The sequence below is a fragment of the Lemur catta genome, chromosome 25 (genome assembly GCF_020740605.2).
Source record: "Lemur catta isolate mLemCat1 chromosome 25, mLemCat1.pri, whole genome shotgun sequence".
Taxonomy (NCBI): domain Eukaryota; kingdom Metazoa; phylum Chordata; class Mammalia; order Primates; family Lemuridae; genus Lemur; species Lemur catta.
In genome coordinates this window covers 13,222,610-13,228,609 of record NC_059152.1, presented here as the reverse complement: position 1 = coordinate 13,228,609, position 6,000 = coordinate 13,222,610, and positions in this window count along the sequence as shown.

Here is a 6,000-nt window from a genome sequence, read left to right as displayed (position 1 = left end):
TCCATAACATCCTGAACAAGAGTGAGACTCTGTTTCTACTAAAGATAAAAAAGAAATTAGCCAGACAACTAAAAATAGAAAAAATTAGCCGGGCATGGTGGCACACGCCTGTAGTCTCAGCTACTCAGGAGGCTCAGGCAGGAGGATCGCTTGAGCCCAGGAGTTTGAGGTTGCCGTGAGCTGATGCCACGGCACTCTAGCCCGGGCAACAGAGTGAGACTGTCTCTCAAAAAAATAAATAAATAAAAATAAGTTCCATAAAATAGAATCATTACAAAACACACTCTATGATTACAATGCAATAATATTCCAAATTAATGACAATTAGAAAATAAAAGGACACTGGAAATTTTTTTAAAACGTGTCTGAAACCAGCACAAGAATGATTGAGGAAAGTATTTTCCTACCTCAAGGTTATGGCTTTGTTTGGGGCCACCTTATTAGATCAGATAATATATAACTTGCCCAAAAATAAGAGTTAAGTTTTAGACCAAGTGTTGAAATTTGCCATAAAATTTGATTTTGAGCCATGTTTTAAAAAAGTGTAAAAGAGATTTGTTTTTCCTTTACAGTCTAGAGCCAGGGCATTAATGCTCACGGGAATTTCTTAAACCATTGGGCATATTTACCAAGAAATATTATTTATCATTTCTTAATTTTTTAGGGACAGAGTGTTGCTCTGTCACCCAGGATGGAGTACAATGGCTCACTGTAAGCTTAAACTCCTGGGCTCAAGTGATTCTCCCAGTACAGCCTCTTGAGTAGCTGGGATTATGGGTGTGGCCCCCACACCCAGCTAGTTTTTTAAAAAATTTCTTATAAAGAGGGGTCTCACTATGTTGCCCAGGCTGGTCTTGCATTCCTGGCCTCAAGTGATGCTCCCACTCAGCTTCCCAAGATGCTGGGATTACAGGTGTGAGCCACCATGCCCAGCCAAGAACTAAAATCAAAACAATTTATCAGGCAGGCTTAGGAAACACTTCAATTCAGCAGATGTCTGAGTGCCTGTCATGTGCAAGGCCAGCCTCTGTCACTGAAAAATGGAGGCACCAGTCAAACAAATCCAGGTGTGTGAAATATTCACCCTCCATCAAACAGGCCTGATAACCTCTTCCAGAGGTGGGTGCCATCTTCCAACAGAGGGCTTAGTAGTAGTGCTAAATATAATGACATATTTTACATTCGCTAACAGTTTCTGAACTATACTTAAACATTCTCCTCTTTGAATTTGCAGAACACTGCACCGCCCATACAGAGGGTGCTGTGCTGTACCACGCCAACTGCCAGGAGTATTTAATGTATTTATTTTTCATTAATAAGCTAGATTCATGGTATTCCTGTTCACAGGAATTTCTAGAACTGTTGCACACACTTACAAGAGGCAGGCCGATCTTGAGCAAACATTGCTGATGTTCAACCTACAAACAAACATTTCAGTCCAAAGATATTGGGTCCATACTCTGAGCAGGACACCTGTTAACTGAAAAATGGAGGTATCAGGTGAAGTCTATCTCTACCTAGTTTATCACTGTATCTTTGGCATCTAGCACAATGCGTGGTACACAGTACAGATACTGTAAGTGGCGGCTTTTATTATTCACTGCTTCCTTCTGTCTACTCCCTCCAGCCTCTGAAAATGTCCCAGAGCCCAAGAGTCTATTGGCATCTTACCGTAGCTTGGTTTTGGTTTCACATTGATTTTAACCAAAGGGCCAGTCCTGCTGCCAGACTGCGGGACTGCACAGGACAGAAACACCTGGCAGAGAGGGGGAAATGTACTTCCTCCTCCTCCAGGGGTTCACCTTTCACATTTCACCTTCTTCTTCATTCTCCAGAAGGCGAAAGGATGGGGCAGCGAGGGGGCAACTGCAGGACCTTCAAGGAGCAATGTGCGAACAGTCGGCTGTAAGACTGTGTCGTAAGAACACAGAGCCCTGGGAGAAGAAGGCAGGACAAACACAAAGAAAAGGGGAAGGGAACTTAACTCCCGGCCTGCTCCGGTTCATTTAGCTACTGCTCAGAGCTCAGCAGAGCAGGATGAGAGACACTGGCAGGAGCCTGCACTGCCGTTAATGAGGGAATCTCAGGTGTCCTTGTAATGGCACCGTTCTGGACTGTGGCTCCGCCGGGCCCGCCACGCACACGGAGGCCATTGCAGGACTGCCCAACCGCAATCCGCAGCCCTGTGTGCGCTTTGGCATCTGCAGCTGGAAGGAAGCCTGCAGCAGCTCCTTTCTGTCCTCGTTGTTCACAAGACAGCCCTCACAGGGCCATGGAGCGCTCCGTGCTGTGGCACAACGCCAGGGACGAGCTGCAGTCCTCAGAGCCGTGCCAGGGACGGCGCCAGACCCTGACCGCGGGCGCTGTGCTTCAGGCGGTTGGACCCCACCCTTAACGGAGTCCCAAGTCGGAGACTAAGCCATGACCACGATTTGGGAACTCTTAGCACTGACAGCAAAGACATAAAGCTTGAAGACAATTTGGGAAGTGGCTGAGAAAAGGGAGGAAGGTAAGAAATGAAGAGGGCTCTCCAAGGAGTGGGCTGAACTTCCCAGGGTGTGACGCATTCCCAGTAGTACCAGAATCTAGGGTCTTCATTCTTCTTTTGAGGGTTAAAAAAAGTTTAAAGTGAAAGAGAAAGGTTTCTAATTGAGACAGCTTCCTGTTCCCTAAGAGGTGGGTTTTGTGAGTTCTCTGTTGTGCCTTTGCACAGCTAGCCCTCAACGAAGAGGATGGTTGTGCGGTAGATTAAGTGTGCAGCATTTATTTATAGCTTGATATCTCCCCAAATCGCTTTGCTTTATTCTTCTTAGCTCAAAGTAGGAATTGCAGTATCTTTCCCTGTGTTTCATTCTGAGAGGCCCAAGTATTTTACCAACATGAACTTAACGAGCCATCAGAAAAACTTGTGGGTTAATTCAGGTTTGAACTTTGTTTTATAGATAGTTGCAAACTTAGAAACATTGGTAAACTCAGTAATACTGGCTTCATCAAGAAATAGCACTTCAATACAATTCTGAAGAAACTTTTTAAGAAGCATAAGTCAATTTTTAAAAACATTGAAAGAAACTAGAACAATTCAAAATACAAAACTTGATGCATTACGTTAATATTTGTGACCATCCTCCAATAAATTCATCCTTAAAAGTCCTGCATGGGAGAAAAAAATTGAACGTCATGGTGTATTGTAAACAAACAACCCCCAAACGTCCCGCAGGAAACTGAGTTGAAGTCCCCTCACAGTCAGAAGGAGCCGACTGCTGTTTCACCCCTGAGTGTGCAGTCTTGCTTGCGACACGTTCAAGTGCTTGTTCAGTGAGCATCTGAGTGCCTGTCACAGGCCAGTCGTGTCACTTGGAGGCTGAACCTTACCTTTTCAGTTCTTTTGGTGACAGCTTTATTGAGATCTTCATGGGCGTGCCTTATTATTCCCCCCATTTAAAATGTATAACTCAATGGTTTTTAATATATTCACAGTGTTGTGCAAATATCACCATAATCAATTTTCATGACCTTTTAATTTTAAAATTGTTTTCTCTGGGCAGAATTACTGGCTTTTCCATATTTTTAGTAAGAGATATGCTAGACTTTTTACTTAATATTTTTATTTATTTATTTATTTTTATTTTACTTAATTTTTTTAGAGATGGGGTCTTCCGTCACCCAGGCTGGAATGCAGTGGCCCAGTCGTGGCTCACTTTAGCCTCAAACTCCTGGGCTCAGGTGATCCTTCAGCCTCAGCTTCTTGAGTAGCTGGAACAGGCATCTGTGCTCAGCTAGTTTTTTAAAAATTTTTTGTAGAGATGGGGTCTCACTATGTTGTCCAGGCTGGACTTGAACTCTTGTCCTCAAGTGATCCTCCCAGGCACACACTACTGTGCCTGGCTCACTTAATATTTCCAAGTTATATTATAATACCACTTGACTATTAAACTTTGAACTTCTTATCCTGATATTTAATTAGTAGGAGATATCTATTCTGGGTCTCTGATCACACCAGGACTATAGTTTAGCAGTCAAGCCAATCAGTTCACTTAAATATCTAAGAATTACTCTTCATCTTGGTATTTTTAATTTTTTTGAGACAGAGTCTCTCTCTGTCACCCTGGGTGAAGTGCTGTGGCATTATCATAGCACACTGCAACCTCAAACTCCTGGGCTCAAGCGATCCTCCTGCCTCAGCCTCTGAGTAGCTGGAACTACAGGTGAGCACCATGATGCCTGGCTAATTTTTCTTTTTTTTTGTCTTTCTTTAACCTGCTTCAGAGGAAGATAATGTTTCTATGTTTAGTAGAGACGGGGTCTCGTTCCTGCTCAGGGTGGTCACAAACTCCTGAGCTTAAGCGATCCGCCTGCCTCAGCCTCCCACAGCGCTAGGATTACAGGCGTGAGCCACCGCATCTGGCTTCTATTCTTTACTCGTAAGAGCAAAGAAGTTTCTGGAAGCCCTCTCAAACCTCTCCAGTTTGGATTAGGCCTGCCAATCATTGAAGTGGTCCCTGACAAGGGATAGTCATATTGGCTTATAAGTTGAGGTCAGTCCTCCAAAGCTGAATTGCTGCTGCTCAGTAGGGGACAGTGGGCAGTGGAGTCAGGTACAGTGTCTTCTACAGGAGCTGTTGGCAAGTAATTGGAATTTGAAGTCTTGCAAATAAATGTGATGGCCATAGAGTACAGAGGAGATGAGAGTTTAGGCTTCTGCCTTGAAATCTGCTAAAATTTAGAGGTCAGAAAGGAACAGGCAACAATGGACAAAAACCCGGAAAGGGCAGTGTCCCCCAGGCCAAGAGGAGAAAGCACTTTACAATAGGGATTGTCAGCTGCACTGATGCTTCTGAGAATTCAAACCGCATGAGGATTAGGGGTGTCCACTGGGGCAGGTGAGGAAGGGCTGACAATCTTAGCACCAGCGGTTTTGGCTGAGTAATGGGAATGGAAACAGGATTAAATGGATTGAATAGTGGAGAGTTAATGGAACCACAAATAGGAAAACTTCATTTACGACAGGCGACACATCACAGCAACGGAGAAAGAACAGGCATTTTACCACATGTGCCAAGATAATTAGCAATTTATAAGAAAAAAAATGAAAATGGACTCCTACCTCATTATGCACAAAAATCAATTCCAGATAAATTAAAGATCTGAATGTGGGACCTTGAGAAAGGAGGAAATGTCTAAAAAAGCAAAAAGCACTATCCGAAAAAGAAAAGACTGATTAATTTGAAAAAGTCTGTTAACCAAAAGACATCACAAGAAGAATGAAAGGACAAGCTACAGAATGCAAGAAGACACCTGTAAGCACAAGTGACAGCAACCTAGTGTCTAGAAAGCGCAATTCCAGCACGTGCTGTGGTGGCCGATGTTCTGTGGCACGGCCCTGCCCTGCAGAAAGTGCCACAGGGATGGGAGTGTCCTGCAGGACCCTGTCCAGCGGGGAACTGCCAGCCACTTGTGGCTACTGAGTGCTGGAAATATGGCTAGTACAACTGAGGAACTGATTTTCTGATTTTCTTAATTTAAATTAACCACATTCACCTTGTGGCTACCATATTCAACTGTGCAGAATCCTAGAATATAGGGAGAACTTTTATAAATCAGCAAGAATAAAAGAAGACAATGGGGGAAAGGGGCAAAAATTTAAAGAGTTACTTCATAAAAGAAATCTAAATGCCCAATAAACCAATAAAAATTACTCAACCATTAATTACTCAAGGAAATGCAAATTTAAAGCGATGAGATACCATTATACACCCATCAAATTAACAAAAATATAAACATCTGACAGTGCCAAGTGTTGACAGGGACATGGAGCCTCAGGAACTCTGGTGAGAATGTAAATTTGAAACCAGTTTGGAAAAAGACGTGAGATTACCTAGCAAATTCAAAGAAAGGCATAGTCAGTGTACCCTACAATGTTGAGTGAAAAAAGCAAAAGTAAATTAATTCCTGCAGAATGATTCTATTTACACTGAGTTCAAAATCAGACAAAACCCAACT